We start from the raw sequence: 18,424 nt of genomic DNA on the forward strand, positions 1-18,424 counted from the left end.
TTTTGATTTTATATTGTCGTGGCCAGATTGATTTTGTCTTCAGGAGTTCTGCAGTGGCCCAATCCCAATGTGGGTCAGAAGTTTTCAGACTTTCTCCTTAGGTCTGGGATCTTCTAAGAATGATTTTGGCCTCAGGAACTTGGGTGAACTGACCTGAGATCCTGGCCATGGCCGTGCCAGGCAGGGATGCAAAGGCAGATGGGGTGGGAATAAGCCCCAAGATTTCCCAGGGAGTGGATTGAGTAGCTGGGTTGTACTGGATGCAAAGGATCAGGGAGAGGAAAGGTAAGCCTCAGAGTCCCAGAATGAGGCTGTCAGCCCCAGAAAGATGCTGGTGGGTGTTGCAGGACTAGGGAAGTAGAAGGAGGTGAGGGCAGAGCCAGATCCAGAAGCAGTGCTCCTGAGGCCCAAGGAAGGCACTAAGTTGGTCTGGGGACCCAGGACTAGGAATGGTGCAGGGCCCAAACTAGGAGTAGAGAACAGCGGGGGAGATGGAAGGGTGAACGCAGCTGGGGGAGTCAAGGTGCGGAGGGCTGCTCGATAGACTTACCCCAGGAGAGGCCTGAGGGCAGGAGAGCAGGCCAGGAGAGTTAGCCGGTGGTGCAGGTCCAGGGAAGCAGGGAGAGGTGAGGGTGGGGCCAGGTCCCGAAGCAGTGCTCCTGGAGCCCAAGGAAGGCACCAAGCTGGCATGGGCAAAAAGGATCAGGAAGCAGCACCGGTTCCCCAGGTGTCTGGGGACCCAAGACCAGGAATGGCACAGGGCCCAAACCAGGAGCAGAGAACAGCAGGGGAGATGGAAGGTTGAATGAGGCCGGGGGAGTCAAGGTGCGGAGGGTTCTGCGATAGACCCACCCCAAGAGGCCTGAGGATAGGAGAGTAGGCCAGGAAAGTTAGCCAGTGGTGCAGATCCAGGGAAGCAGAGAGAGGTGAGGGTGGGGCCGGGTCCAGAGGCAGTGCTCCTGGGGCCCAAGGAAGGCAACTGAGCTGGTCCTGGTGAAAAGGATCAGGAAGCAGCACTGGCTCCCCAGGTGTCTGGGGCCCCAAGACTAGGAATGGCACAGGGCCCAAGCTAGGAGTAGAGAACGGCTGGGGGTGATGGAAGGGTGAACACGGCTGGGGGAGTCAAGGCGCAGAGGGCTGCGTGATAGACTTACCCCAAGAGAGGCCTGAGGGCAGGAGCCCTATGAAACTATTTTATCTTCAGTTCATAATTAGTATCCTGGAAGCTTGGGACATATTTTAAGTTATATTATAAATATTAAACACAGACACTACGTTTAATTCTTGATAGTTTATGAGTACTAATCATGGGCTGTGGTAATGTCATTGTAATAATTGTTAAATTTCTCTAGATAGATTTGTGTGTGTAAACTAACTTATAAACGTGTGTGTGTGTGTGTGTGTGTGTGTGTGTGTGTGTGTAAACTAACTTTTAAACTTTCCAGGAATTGGTTGGTTCCTTACTGGCATGTGTCGTTTTTACTTCTGTGCTTTTATATTGCAAAAATCTACAGAACATTTCCTATAATGATTCCCAGCTTTTTCAATGAATTATGCTCCAGTGTGTGAATGAAGCTGGATAAGACTTGCACAGCCAAGGAAAATTTAGCATGTCTCTCTTCTAATTCCAAGCTACACTGAAAATATTGTTTCCTAGGCCATGGTAAGTCTTTTCCACAATATGTTTATTCTCCCAGTGTTTCCTCCATGATGATTGGCTGATTCATGGTTTTATCTCTTCCTTCTGAAAATGAACTCTCTCAACTCCTTTTGTCTATCTGGTGGAGAGAAAGTCCCAACATTTGTGTGTGTGTGTGTGTGTGTGTGTGTGTGTGTGTGTGTGTGTCTTTTCTAATGTCTCTCTTTAAATACCCCCAATTTGGAAACATTTGTTCTCTCAAAAGATGCTATATTTATTATACAATAAAATTACTTATTTAACCCATACTGTCAATGATTTATGATTATAAATCAAAACTCTTTAGGATCCTTGATGATCCTTTAGGAACGTTTACAACTCTTTTTACATTGCAGTTTCCTTTGGTGATATTTTGCCAGTGTCCCATTTTCCCCTATGTATTTAAGGACTCCTGGATTCTAGGAATCAGCAATGGGAACTAGGGTATGGTAGTATCCAGCTTTCAAGTCATCCCAGCAAGCAAAGCACAGCAAGGTGAAGAACCTGAGCTCCCAAAGTACATAAAGCATCTTGTTCCATTATGTAAATAGTTTTCCCATGTACTGGCCTGCATTATGATTGAGTATCTGCTAATTAGACCAGAGGACAAAACTACAAAGGCTAATTTACATTCTCTATGTGGTGCTTGGTTTGTTTCTGAGAAGCTTTCAGGAAAAGGTGCTTTAGAGGATTTAATTATCAACTGTCACCATGTGCTTGCTCCTGTGGGTGTTAGAGTCTGTGGCTCATCTTGCTTCATGGCCTTGGTTCCCTTATCCTGTGGGAGACTTCCAGGATCCCCTTAGCACAAGTGCAGGGTCAAGTCTCTTACCTTACCACTGATAAGCACTGTGCTCAACATGCAGACAGTCCTTTACTCAAGATTTTTCAATTTTTCAACTGCCAAAGTGTGAAGACCACTCCCTGAAGATGAATCGTACTTTTTGAAGTTGAACTTCTCTCAGGCTACTGATGTGTGTTTCAATAGTGTGAAAAGGCAGAGCTCCTCAGCATCCCTTCAGTTACACAATTACAAGGGGAAACAGCCAGCACCCTACTGTGTGCTAAGTAATTAGGCTAGGATGTTCAGATGTGTGTGTGTGTGTGTGTGTGTGTGTGTGTGTGTGTGTGTGTTGCTGGGGTTAGAAGCTAAGACATGATAGAGGCTAACCAAGTGTTCTACTACTGAGCTACACTCCTATCCCAGCAAATATTTTCAACTGGGCTTGAGAGCTGATGGAGCTGTTAAAGGCTCATATTCACAACCAAAATGACAAGAATTTTGTTACCAGATATTTCCAAATCATGATGGTTTTATCAGTATATAACCCTGTGGAATATTGAGTAGCATTTATAATAAAAAATAAAATGAAAGCTGATGGACTCCTGATTGCCTGTTGTTGCTGGGAGGTGTGAACAATGCCTGGCTCTCTCCTACCCTGATTTCCTATGACAAATGGAGGTTCAATTTCTCTAAATTGCAATTTGGGGAAACAGAGAGTTTATTGGACTTACAGAGAAGTGAGTGAGGGTTTATTTACAAAAGTGTGGGTGCTCCCCCTCAAAGCCACACTGGAAAGTCTCCATCCAGGCATGGCTTGTGACTTCCTAGCAGTTGTACAAAATGGCAAGAGACCCTCCCTACTACAGTTTCCTCTGCTTACATACCTTTAGTCCCCCTCCCCTCATGCAACTAGGACTGACAGGTTGTTTAGGAGGCATGGCTGACTCTCCCTACACATCTTTTCCTGAAGAGGGTAAACAGTCAGCAAATTTGTGGTCATCTTAGGCAAGCAGATGCAACCAAGCTTGGGAAGAAGGTGTCTGTTCATAGTTTGCAGGTCAGAGAACACTCCTATGCAACACCTGCTCCCTGTGCACTGATGAATTGAATTGGAAAGGGATAATAAGACAACCTAAGCTGTTTTGTTTTGTGAGTATTGTTTTGTTTTGTGTTTTAATTTGCTTTGGTTTTGAGACAGGGTCTCGCTGTAGTTCCAGGTGGCCTGGAACTCACTGTGTAAATCAGGCTGGCTTTGATCTCACAAAGATCTACCTGCTTTTTCTTCCCAAGTGCTGGGATTAGAGTTGTGTGCCACCACACCCAACCACATAATGGATTATGTGCTGGAGGAGCAGTTCTGATACTTCTACCTTAGCTCTGATAGGCTAAATGACCTTGAACAGCCCTTTTTTCCCTCAGAGTTTATATTTGGAATGCATAGTCAACAGAAATACTAGATTTTATATTATACATGAAAATATTCATTAAAACTAAGTCACTAAATCACAACTGGTCAAAATACAAAGAGTAAGCGACTGTGAGGTGCCCAACCCTAAGTGATACAGCTATAATGCAACCTCTACACATAAGGCTCAGAGCATCACAGAAGAGGGGTTAGAAAGAACGTAAGAGACAGACGAACAAGGCACCTGCTGCTGGTTAATGCATTATAGACATGATAAGGAAATTATACCAACGAAATCTCCATAGTATGATAGTCTAACAAGATCTGCATGATGACAAAATCAGTTGACATGCCAAGGTAGATGAGGGGGTTCCCCCCCATTTCTAGATGAAGAACTACAGGTAATCAATGGTTGCTGAGGAAAGGAGAATCAGTTTTCTCTAGGGACTAACTCTCTGAGAGTTTATCTAATTCTATGTAGGCAGCCCTAAATACAGGAACATGTAAGCACCACTACATGGACTCAGTGCATTTTATCTAAATGTATATTTAGAAATGTGTATATATATGTATGTACATGTAGCTATAATAAAGAAGAGGACAAGAAATTGAGAGGGAGTGGGGGGACATGGGAGGAGTTGGAGGAAGACTGGGAGGGGTGGAACTAATACAAATACAATATTCATGTATGAAATTCTCAAAACAAATACATTGTTTTAACAGCCCCAGCATCCTTGGCTATTAACCAATTCTGTTCTAACCTTCTTTAACCAACTTTCTAATTAATGGAGTATGAACTGTAGTAATTATTTCATATCACTATGGCTTTAATGTGTCCTCTTAATTTCATGTGATGGAAACTGAATCCCAAATTCATATGTTGAGGGTATTTTGAGGAGATGACTTTGTAGATAAAATGGTGAGGCATCAGCCTTGTGAGAGACTGGTGGCTTTACAAGAAAGGAGGAACAGTCTGAGATGGCTCATGCTTGGCTGTTTCATTATGGGATCTCAGGCCATGGTCCAGCCAGAAGGCCCCAGCAGATGTTGAGCAGATGCTGGCACTGTACTTCTCAGCCTCTAAAACCACAAGTCAAATTAGCTTCTGTTCTTTAGAAATTTCCCAATCTCCAGCATTTTAGTAAAAAAGAAAAAACAGATTAAAACATGCATTTATTTTCATAATTATTTATAAATGCAGGAGATATTGTTGAACTTTTCATGGATGTTATATGCAGGTGCCTTCTAAGTAGTGATCACTTAGAACAAAATTTCAACAAAGTACTAAAGAATGCTGATAATTGTTTTTAAACCTATATTCGCTGGAAAATTGTTTCACTTACCTGAAATATTGTTTCAGTCACCAAATTTATTTTAATATCATTCCTATTCATTTGGGAAAACTCTTTAATTTTCATCTAGTGCTGACTTTCAGAAATATTCATCCCTTATCTCCAAAACCGAAGCTGCTTTAATTACTTTTCCTTCCGTAACTTCGACTGTGGTGACTGCATGTGAGTATTTGTTAAAATGGGCCTACTGCTTTCCAAGCCAACTTTATCAACCATAGCCACTTAAGACCAGTGTACCTTCCTGCCCCTACTCAGCTATCACTATTGGTAGCCCACACACCCTGTGATTTGACCAGTACACCAAGAATGTATTTTAGGTGACCCAAGTTAGGAACTTTTCTCCTGCTTTCTAAAATGACTCTGAAGTTTAGATTTCTTAACATAGGGTCTCATATTTTTGTATCACTTTTTATGTGAGATGAAGGACAGCTTATACAACACAAAGTAAGCATCCATTTTCTTTTTGCATATGTTGTGTTTAGCCGTAGTAATATATTTGGCAGAACTGGATAAAGGAAGGAAGCAAAGTACTGTTCTGCCTGTAGTCCTTCACTGCCTCCCTTCCCACAAGTTTTCACCTGAGTAATTGATACATTTATTTATTATATGACAAGTGTCATACAAAAATAGATACTTTGAGATTCCTTCTCAGTCCCTTCAGAATGTTTATCACCAACAAAACAAATAATAACAAACACTGCTAAAAGTGTATGGAAATATCATTTACTCACTGTTGATGGGATCATAAACTGGTACTACCACTATGGAAATCAGTATAGAGGGTTATCACAAATTAAAAATAGAATGGCCATATGACTCTGCTTTACTATTCCTGGGAGATATCCAAAGGACTATGCCACAGAGATAGTTGCACACCCGTGTTTATTACTGCCATATTCACAAGGGCAAGGAAATGAAATCAACATAGTTGTCTATCAACAGAAAAAATGATAATGAAAATGCACAAGGAAATTTTATTCAGCCATAAAAATGAAATTATAAAATTTTCAGAAAAATGGATCGATCTGCAATTGTTATATTAAATGAGGTAATCCAGACTAAGAAAGATAAATAGAGCATGTTCTTTCTCATATATACATCTTAGACTTTCATTTTCATGTATGTGTATGCATGGGAGTGTGAGTGTAGGTATAGGTCGTAAAACCAGAAAAGGGAACAAGAGGGGAAAAGAGGTGTTGAGAAGAAGGGAATGTAACTGAATACACACAGCATGAAAAAGGAAAGGAGACTACTGGGGGTAGAGGGGTACAGTCAGGGGAAAGGGGAATGGGGAGAAGAGGGACGGAGGATCAGAAATAACCATGTTTAAAAATGCGACAATGAAACCTAATGTTTCATATACTAATTTCAAGAATTGCTTTGAGTATCCCTTCACCCCTGAAATTGTGACGCAGTCCTTATATTTTGGAGACCTAAAGTCCCAGGCTCCCCTTTTTCTGGTTCTTTTATCACGGCTCTTACAATTGTTCCCCTGGTGAGCATTTCACGTCCAGAACTGTAGGCATATGAAGACATATTCTTTTACTTTTCCTTATGAATATTTAAAGTTTGAGTTCACTGAATAAAATAAAAGTATCCTAACTTAACCAAATCTCAGTTGTAGTGAATTTCATCTCTATTTTATCCCATGAACTATTTTTCCCATGGTTTTCTTGGTAAAAATTCTGTGCAATAATGACAGCTGTTTAGCAACTTGAAATTTTGTTTAGAGAAAAAGCTGATTCAAATACTACATAAGATGTTAGCTGTCAAATTTAGAAAAGCAGGAGATGTTTTAAATTGTATATGTGAAGCTGCTCTGAGTTCATGACATTTGTTTCTGACTAGTGAAATAAGAATTGTTTTTTTTGGTCTTTTTTTGAGACAGAGTCTCCCTGTAAATAAGAATGTTTTTTAACAATCTACCTTGTTGGCCCCTTCAGAGGGCTCTCCACCCATGTTCCTTGAGATTTCCATTACAAGCATATCCTCAAGCATGAAGTTCCCACATTGTTAGAAGGATAATGACAGCTGCTCACACTGTACATATTCTAAATATATTCCACCAAAAGCATACTAAATCTTATAATATGTAAAATCTCAGAAATTCTGGGACCAACTGCTATGATAATCATTTTTAAACAATAATGAAGCATTTTTCCTGCTAAGAACACTCTGCATATTACCTAAGAACACACTTTATATTCGGTGGTGGGGCATAGAAATGGTCCTAGGGTTATCTCTGTTCCCTGACATCTACAATTCCTTTTCTGACATGTTCACTTGTAACATAAAATACACCTTGATAAGTTATCATCAGTCAAATGAACATTTGAAGAAAGAAAAGTATTGTTGTAACAATGAAAGATTGCTAATCCTTTATAATGAGATCTCAGCACATATTCTCATCCTACTCCATGAAGAACATCTGACCTTTAGATGAGTATTTTAGGCATTAAATTCATATTTCCAACAAATAAAATTAAATAAGATGTCATTAAACTCCTTAGCAAGCAAATATTTATAGTGAATGTGGTATATATAACAGACCATGTATTTCACAAAGTCATTCAGCTGTCCCATTTTTATAGCTAGATGAACTGCACCAAATTGTATTTCACACTGTCCAAGAGCCTCTGAACCACTGCCTAAATAAAAGCAGTGTAGGTATCGAAACTGGCAACTGTGGCATGCAGTTTGTCACAAATGAGTTTAATGAAATATATCTACTTATCCACTGTCTCCAAAATGAACAATATCTAGTGTGTGCATTGCAAGCACCTATCATGTAGGAATTTTAAGTGATATAAAATAATAGCAATTAGAAGGAAAAAATCTCAATGATGGATATATGTTATTGGTCATAATTGAAAAATAAATACAAAGAAGTGGATAGGGCTTGTTGGTTCAGAAGTGGAAAAAGGTTGAGCCTGCTGACAGGTTTGGTTCCCATAGGATTCAAAGCTGAAAGTGTCCTATGGGAGATGGGATTAAACCCAAGATGTTCCCTGTCATGAGTGGAAGCTCAGAGCAGTGGTGCTCACCATTATGTGAACCAATGGTTCAAGCATTTCTAAAAATGCATCACTGTAAGGACAGAAGTAGGTGACGCCTAGAAATGAGGGTAGAAACTATGACGGCAGGGCCTGCAGGCCCATAATAAAGGCAGTGAGAGACCTCACACTCAGATGAACCTGGAAACCAATATTCCAAAACTCATAAGGATTTCCAGTTTAGGAATAATTGTCATGAGATGAACTTGGTCTAGATAAAATGAAAATATAGTAGAAAAATAGGAAAGTTGATTTCAAGTACATGAGTTAAGGATCCTCAAGATGATACGAGACATAAAGCTTCTGGGAACAAAAGAAGAAAATATAAAATGATAGCAATTGGGATAGAAAGAAAGGAAAAAAAAAGGTTTAAAAAATACAGTAATTGAAATAAGAGCAAAATTATAAACTCTCTGGATTCATTCCAGAACTAGAAATAATTAATTAGCAAGGATAAAATACTGATGCATTCTAGCAGAACATTGCAGAGAGATAAAGAGATTCAAAATATAAAAGTATCAAGAAGTTAATATAGAAAAGAGTTTAAGAAAGCTTACCACCCAATAATTAGCACTCCAGGAATAGACATTAGAAATACAGAAGAATAATATCAAGAGAACAAAATAACTACAATTTTTAGATTTAAAGATATGAGTAGTTAAACTATGAGCATCCAGTGTCAAGTGGGTAAATTAAAGACAGTAATGTTTCAATATACCTTGGTGAAAATGTAGACTATTAAGGATGAAAGTAAAGCTCCTATAAAGCAGGAGGCAGATTTCACTCAAAGGTACCCCAATCAGATGGCAATGATGGTGGGGATGGAAGAGAGGGTCAGTGTAGCATCTCCTCTTATTCAAGAAGTGGAAGACACAAGGTCATTGTGCCAATAGCTTTTCCACCCAAAGTTCCAAACACTTCCACAATCCTCCCCAAAACACCAAGGTCAGGTCTGCCACAGCAATACCCCACTCTTTGGTACCAATTTCTATTCTAGTCTGCCTTCAATTGGATTCCAAATAAATTGAGAGATTGTAAAGAAAAACATCACCAAAGAGAAATCAAGGAAGAATAAAGTCGGTAAAAGAAACAAAAGAGAAACAAAAAATGGAAAGAGAATGTGACATTTTTAAGGTAGTCTAAATTTCAAATAAATTAGTAAACACAATAAAGATTGGTGGATTAAATTTTGTGATTGAAAGGCATATTATTAGAGAGGAAAATAAAACATAAATATACTTCTATAATGAAATGATTCAAAATATTTAATAAAAAGAGGAAAACGAAAGATCCCAATACTTGGAAAATACCAAAAACTAAATTATGGGTATTATATAAGACACAGTTTATTATATTTCTTTCTAACCATGGAGTACCAGTTTCCTACATGCAGTTGCAGATATCTATTTATTTAATGGTGCTTTCCTCACATGTGTGGCTTGTAGATGAACAGCTCATTTCAGAGGAGATAAGATTAAACTTTTGGTATGTATTTTATGGGGACTTCTGAAAGAGAAAAGAACAAAGATACTTAGAATAACAAGAATATCTTTAAATGTGGTTACAGTATTTAATAGTTTTTTAAAAAGTTATGTGTATGTGTGTGGGGGAGTGGATGCATGGGGAGTGGTACCCATGGAGGCCCTGGAGCTGCAATTACAGATGATTGTGAGTTGCCTATCATAGGCGCTGGGAACCAAACTTAGGTCCTCTGTAAAAGCAGCAAATGTTCTTAACCACTGAGCCATCTCTCCAGTCTTGAATTTTTAATTGGATACAAAGTGCCCTCATTTGAAGATAGATCAGATCCAGTTTCTTGGTTTCATAAAACTTTCACTTTATTGCATTGTGTTTTGGGCTGACTACAGTGAACTCCTCTGGTTCTCCATCCCTTACTACACCAACAGCCTGTGACCAGAGATTTTTGTAGTTTGACTATAGAGACTGTATTCCTTCCCATGGATATTATGTTCACTCTCATGACTTGCAATACAGTGCTACTGGGTGTCATATGACTTTGTGACTTTGAAAAGTGTTTGCATTCCTGAGCTACTAGTCCATCTTTCCCACTGTCATGAGAATAGGCCTAATTGAGCCTGTTCACCATTCCATTCACATACAGCAGATATCAGCTAAGTTTTGGCTGACCTTAAACACAAGACCAACTCCATTGAGTCAAAATAGCCACAGAACTAAGTCTATACATCAGTGAACTCACAAATAGGTAAGACTAACTGATGGCTGTTTTAACTCCCTGAGATTTGGGCATACCCGGCTCTAAGTCATTAGAGTAGCAAAGGCTAACTGGAGCATACTGCATCATGATTTAATAGCCAAATTGAATCTAACAAAATAAAGCAATATAAAGCCTTTATCTATAAATCTAAGTGTATATATATATATATATCAAGAAATATAGAACCTATATCTATATTGAAGAAATGGGATTCAGTTGTTACAATTTGGATCTAGAATGTCCCTAACAAGCCTGTGTGTTAGAAGCTTGGACTCTATCTAACATGGTGTTTGGGGAGGTGTTAGAGATGTTAAGAGTTTGGCCCTAGTGGGAGATGATGCATTGAGGTGTACCTCTGATGAGGACTGTGGGATGCCAAGCTCTTCCAGACTCTTCCTTTTTCTTTCTTTTACTTTCCCATCCTGAGCTGAGCACTTCGCTCCACCATAATCTCCTTGTCATGATGGGCTTCCTTGCTAGAGATCCAAAAGCAGTAGAGCCACCTGAACATGAGCTGTAATCTCCAGAACTATAAACAGAAATAAATCTTTTCTCTTTGTAAGCTTATTATTTCAGGTGTTTTTGATAGTGATATCGAGATGACTAACACATTTTTCTTTATACAACACTCAGCTCAAGAAGATAGAAGAAAAATAGCAGGGTAAGTTAGAGAAGTAGAAAAAAGGAGAATATAAAGAAGTGAAAAAAAAGGAAACTTTAAAGCGTGGAAATCAAGTTGCCTTTCTTTTTCCCATGCAGACATCTGCAATGTTCAGAGCAGGAGTAGGTTGTAGTAAGGTTGAGGTGTTACCTTCTTCTGTGGGACTAGTATTCAGGGCTGTGAGCTCTATCTATAGTCTTCCCATAAGAGTCAGCTACTGTCTGCAAAAGCAATCACTGTCTAGAAGTCAGCACAGTCCTGGCCAATCCCTTATTCTCCTGCCATGTGGTGTGGCTTGCTCTGCCTGAACGTCTCTCCCAGGGTCAGCTCTGGCCACCTCTCACTTTTGTAGCCTCTGTTATTGTGTAGCCTGCTTACCTGCATGCCCTCCTTTCAGTCCTGTCTGTTTGAGTCTCTGCTTTGTCATCTTCCCATGCAGGTGAAGGTGCCTGCATGCTCTACTTCATACATCTTAATTTCAGAACCCAGAAACCATGCTGTAAGCTGCCTCCATATTGGCTAGTCTATGGATGTAAAGATAAATACATGAGACAGTTTAATACTATCTCCATTTATCAGACTAATACTAGTAGGTGCTCCCCAGACTCATGACCTATCAAACCCTGGTTCTTAGCCTCATTAACAGTGGTAGGCATGAATTCCATCTTGTGGAGTGGGCCATAAAACCAATCAGGAAGTGGTTGGTCACTCCCATAACATTTGTGCCACTATTGCACCAGTAGACATATCTTTCCAAGTCACTCACTACTGTAGTTTGCTAGACAAGACTGCTGACTACTTTACTTCCCTGATAGCATGCAGAGAATCTTCCAGCATGATATATACTCAGTAGGGATGAAGATTCCAAGTTGGTACCTGCTTGATTTCTCCATGTTCTATGACTCAAGTCTGTGTCATCTTCAGCAATATATTCTTACCATAAAGTTCTGTAGGGTAACCAAGACCAATGACAATATCCTGTAATGTTCATGGAATTATGAGACACTACTAATCAAAAACTCCAAAAGAGATAGCCCATATCTGGTACTGGGTTTTTTATTTGTTAATCTACAGTATCTGGCAGAAGCATTGTTTCTACATTATAGGTTAACAATATTTAAACCCTTTTATATATGTATATATAATATATACACATATTTTATATATATACATATATATGATATATATGTGTATATTTATGTATTTTAGAAAGCTTCTACAGCAGTAGGTGTCCATATGGCTTTTTCAATGGTGTTTAGTATTAGTTATCTCTCCCTATACTCCCTCCTCTACTCTGCCTTCCCAGACTCTACCCCATTAAACCTTTCTTGCTCCATTATTCATCACCCTTTAATACGGTCTGCATTCTACCTTCTCTCTCTTAAAAGACCACCCCTATGGCCCCTTACTACTTTCCTGCTTTCTATGATATTCCAATTTAAGCACACATATCTAAAGATTAAAAGCTTGTATCCAAATATGAGAGGAAACACATGGTATTTGTCTTTCTGGGTTACCTAGGAGAAGTTTCTTAATGGTAGCCTAAATATCCTCATATTGTATGTAGTAATTACATATTTATTCTGACTTTTATTTTTCTAAAAGCAGCACATTGCTTTCAAAAAAGCAAAGAACATATTAAAAACTAAACAAATCCAAGTCCATGAGTTACTGACTTAGCCTTGAATATTTGTAATTATATCTTCATAGATTATTCATAACACTAAATATCCTTTCCATGTTACTAGGGCACAGCAATTGAAAGAGAATATTGAACCACTTTGAACAATTTTGAAGCAGAAGTGGATTTAGAAAGAAAAAGATTTCCTGCTGTTCAGCTTTTAATAGATATTTTTATTCTATTTGACATCAGTGTATACTATATTTTAGGTACTGACTTAACAAAAATCTCATTATATTGCTATGAGAGACAAATATACAAATTCATGTGCAATATGTCTGGTAGGAACCAGTGAAATAAAAAATCAAACGGGGATAGAGTTTTGAAAGGATACATGTAGAGTGGTTTTCATGGCTTTTCTGATCAAGGAGTATTTTTTTTTTTTATGTGTATGCGTGTATTGCCTGCGTGTAGGTAAGTGCCCATGTCATGCAATGCCCACGGAGGTCAGAAGAGGCTGTCAGATCCCCTGGAACTGGAGTTACAGACAGTTGTAAGTTACCATGTGGGTGCTGGGATTCAAACCCAGGTCTTCTGTGAGAACAACCAGTGTTCTTAACCGCTGAGCCATCTCTTCAGCCCCAGATCAAGGAGTATTTTAAACAAAGGCTTGAAGAAAGTGAGAGAGCCAGTCCTAGCTAGCTGGAAGGGAATGTTTCTGATCACAAGGGGAGTAACTTCAAAGGCCCCAACAGTTCTGCCTGTTTGGTAAAAGCAAGCCAGTGAACAGCACCAGAAAGAGTGAGTAGGCTGATGGGGTTTGATGAGATTGTGAAGACAGCATGTAGGAGGTGGCCTGCAATATCCGATGTCAGGTAAGGCCTGATGGGCCACTGTGAGAGCAAGACCTGTATCACTGAGTTAGATGGGAATCTACTGATGAAGGCAGTATTTAAAAAATATGCCATTCTAAATTATCAGAAGAAAGCCAGAGCATCACATATTTGATGCTCCTAGCTACAGATTTCATGTATCAGACCAAAAACTGACATATTTCATTGTCTATGAAAGTGATGAAAACTCCTTAACATTTTAAATGTTTAACTTGTTAACAGCAAACAAGTGTGTTGAGCAAAAATTTTAAGTCACGGTAATCAGCTTGTTAAATCCACCAAATATGTGTCCTTAAAAGGAAAGTACAGAGAGTGGGGTGTGGTGGCACATGCCTTTAATCCCAGCACTCAGGAGGCAGAGTCAGGTGGATCTCTGTGAGATCAATGCCAGCCTGGAACCATAGGGAGACTCTGTCTCAAAAAAAAAGGAATACACAAAGATATAAAATGAAAAATGACAAAGAGAAAACATTTAGATGTATATCTGCATGTTACCTCATTGTTAGGTAGGCTTCCATAAATTTGGATAACAAAGCTTGTTATTTGAATCAACATTGATGGTGTGATGGCTTAACCTGGAAAAACTGATGTTTCCAGTTTCACTAACCACTGGGCTTGCTGTGATGATAGAAATGAAAATCAATTACATACAATTTAAGAGCCTTGATATATACTTTGTGTAACAGACATGCTTCAAGGCAAAATTTGTTGAGAAATTCTTTGAAGTTTGAGGTTTTGATGCAATTCATAAGAATTCAAAGCTTTGGGGCTAGAGAGCTGGGTGAGCAATTCACTATACACATAAAACAATAAAATAAAAATTGTAAATAAAATATTAAAAAATAATTAAAAGCATAAAAGTTGATTGAATGATAGAAAATATATGCCATAGTACTCTAGTCAGTTACTGTCAGTAGGTTCCTAGAATTAAAAGAACACAATATATATACATATATTTATCTGTAAAAAACATCAACTTATAGTCTCCAAAGATACTCTAAAAGTATAAAAATTAGAGAAAATCCTTATTATTCTAAAACTAATGCTAAAGAATTCAATTTTCTTTTCTCTCTGGAGAGGATGAAACCCAGAAGTCATCTTCAAAACAGAAAGACGTATTCAGATATTTTAACTACTTTAAAATCTCATACAGCATACATTTGAACTAATACATATTTAAAACATTCATATGCTGGCTTAATCTACATTAGAATTTTGCCAGTGTGATGACTGAACAGCTTATATCTTTTACTTGGACAAAGGAAGAGTAATATGTGGCTCAACAGTAGAATAAGTTTTTGTTTGTTTAAAGTTACATAACGTGGGGTTTTAGAAATTTTGAGAGTACATAGAAAAAGACACTGTGATTTTTGATCTTTATGACAAGAAAATCACCCTACTATGAATTCAGGAGCATGGAAAGGCAATACTGAAGCTCTTTGCCTCCATGTTTTACCTGAGAGTGAGTTTACCATCCCACAGCTGTGGCTGGAGTCCACCTTTCCCTCCTTCAGGCCACCTGTTTGAGTGAGAGGCTACTGCTATGGGAATTAGCTCCTGGCACTGGCCTTTCCCTTTGTCCTCCTTAAATCTCAGGAAAAGTCAAGGAAGCAATATCCTGGTAGAATAGACTCCACCCTAACTCCACCCTTTGACTTCCTTTGTACCTGCAATGCACATTGTATTGTGCAAAATGAGGAGATAGGGAGCTAGGATTCACTGGAAAAGAACTATACCTTCTAGTCATTCACAAGCAGCATTCTTATTCTATATATTAAGAAACTTCAGCATAGTGAGCCTTATTTAACTAGCAAGCAGGATATGATGGAAATCGGTTTTCTTGCCAGCCATGGTTAATGTCTGTTCTCTAACTGTGAGGTATAATTGCATTGTGCTTATGATGACACTTCTCTAGCTAGTGGTTTATATATGAATCTTAAATTGAAGTAAGTTTGCCAGGTTAAAGATGACATCCATTCATGTAAATATTATACTTAAAGGACAAAAAAAAAGATCCTTGATATTTGTAAATTATAATATTGACTCTATAGAAAATACCTTTGGTGAATAGGAAGTCAGCCACAAATAACATCTGCACATAAACATCTGCCTAGGTACACAGTTTACAAAACAAAATCTATTTGTAGCCTCTCAGATAAACAAGATTTTGTTTTTACTAAACAATTTTGTCAACATTTCTTCGTCTTCCAGCATTGAAATATACATGTTCAACCTCTCTCCTAAGTGTTCCTTTCACCTTCCTGTTCTGAGGGAAACCTGGATTCCCCTCAGGACTCTGCCCTCTGGCAGCCCTCTTAAGTGGAGCTTTCTTCTTTCTACCATCCTTTGTGAATCTGGTGATGATGAATTCTTACTGACAACACCATTTCCACATTTGTCCTTCCTTACTGTGCACAAAGCTTCATTTCTGGGGTTCTTGATCTCATAAGGTTTGATTTTATTTCATTTGTCTTCAAGTTGTGGGCTCTTCTCTTCATGTATTTAAGGTTTCTTTGAGTAGATCATGGTTGCTCATCCACCACAGTTGCCATCATTCTTAGCAATTTTGTTGTCTATGTGAACCATCTTAGAATTTCCAATCTCTCAGTTTCTGGACTTGTCTGTTCTGGAGTCCACCCCCATATCTCTCAGGCACTGGTCAAGGACTTTCTTTTCTCCATACAGTTAAGAGTCATACAATTTGGGAGTCTTTTGGATAGACTCACTGAAGGGGGTACCCCAGTTGCCACACACTGCATCCCTGTTCAGCATGTAAGAAGCCAGAGCAGTCTATGTTCCAATTCCCCACTGGCAAATTTGGGGTAACCTCTCCAGAGGATGGTATAATAAAAATAGGGGGTAGAAATTGACTAGGCAGTCAGGGTAAAAACACCCCAAAGAATTTTTCTGGGTTAAAAGTCAAAATGTCCTTGGGCCTCTTAGCAGCCTGGTCTGCATCAAAGTCCAGAAATATCAAAAGTCTTTAAGAATTCTTGTCTAATCCCTAAATTTGAAAGGTTACCTCATCAGAGGGGGGGAAAGATTAGAGCAACATATAGCCCCAGAAGTTCTCAAGAAACCTGGGTTTACTCTTCCAAGCCCCTGAAACCACCTGATGGGCATGTACCTTCAGTCTTACTAAGTACCTGACTACAGAACAGCTAGAATGAGACTCTCACCATGGAGACATGTGCATAAATCTTGATGCTCCCCCATCACTGCACTCCCTTGCCAACACTTCCCATCTTCCCTTCTCACTTTCCCTAGTGCCAACTTCCAATAATTCTTTGACTACAATGGGATATTTATAATTAGTATTCATTGTACAGTTGTTCTTACTGTTGCTCTATTAAGTTGAGGATGACTTGGATTTACCCTCATGACAACCAGTTTTCAAGCACTTCATTATTCATCATTTTTCACCCTTAAATCTTTAACTCCTTGTCTTCAGCTTACATCCCTTGCTGTCCGATCATAACTTCCTGTCATACAATCCTACTTCCTCCTTTCACTCATGCTACCCTGGCAAAATCCCACCCCTGCTCTTGCTAGGAAGCAAATACACTATTCATTGAATATTCTGGAGAAAAGTACTCAACCACACTGGTCTTAATTTACATTTACTTCTTGGACTACATCTATTTCTGCTGTTTTCATCCTATCTTATTCCTCACTCTTCAATTTAGACGTTTCATAATATTACTGTTTTTTTAAAAAAAACTTCTGAAATAGTTCATAACATAACAGGTTTTGTTATGACATTTTTATATATGCTTAGTTTAGTTGACCGTTCCCCCTTAATTGTTATTCTTGATGTTATTGTTTTATAAAGTTCATAGTGACTTAAATTAGCCCTCATGTTAAACAATTTTTAATTTAGTTTGATCACACAGTAGGTACTCCTTTTTGTCTTGATTTCCCTACTTTGTATAGTTATTTTTAGACTCTATCATATCTACCAATAGTTTATTTGTTGCCCAGTAGCATTCTAACTTAGTCACTTTGGTCTTGCTTTAAAGATTTTTGAGTGGGACATGAACAGTGCTTCGTCTGGAGCTAATGATTCCATACTACCAAGCTGATAGGCCCTTCTCTATGCACTCTAAAAGTCATGTGAATTGTGAAATATTCCTGACCTACTGGTGATGAGAATAGGCACTATTCCAGCCCTCCCTGAGTATCAGGCACTGTGACCGCTAGTGTTTCTGAGTGCTTACTGAGCTCCAACCCCATTACCTTTGTCACATTCATAGGTCTGACCTGAACTTTGATGAACGCTCACTGGGATAGGACTTCTGAAGATCTCCAGAATTTTCTCACTAGCAACTCTCTCTTTTCAGGTTTTCAGTATTTATCTATTCAATAGGTGAATAAGAAGAAGGTGGTTTATCCGCACATTGGGACATAGGCAGTAGCAAAAAGAAACAAGCTGTCAAGTGATTAACTGACATGGAAGAATTGTATTACTAAGTGAATAAGCCAATTTGAAACTGTGCAGTTCCAATTAAATGGCTTTTTTATAGCATCGGGGATTGAACACAGTTCAAACTTTACACATAGTTGGAAAGTACCTACTACTGAAAGACACAGTCTCAGTAAGTGATTCAGGGTTGCTTGTTCTACAGAGGGTTTCAAGGTCAGCCTGAGCAATTTAGCTGCATGCGAAATCAAAGTAAAAGTCTAAGTTTTAACTTTAATGTCCTCATTAAGTTATTTACTTCAATAAGAGGTCCTCTGGAAT

The sequence above is a fragment of the Nannospalax galili genome, unplaced genomic scaffold (assembly GCF_000622305.1).
Source record: "Nannospalax galili isolate Female #2095 unplaced genomic scaffold, S.galili_v1.0 scaffold140, whole genome shotgun sequence".
Taxonomy (NCBI): domain Eukaryota; kingdom Metazoa; phylum Chordata; class Mammalia; order Rodentia; family Spalacidae; genus Nannospalax; species Nannospalax galili.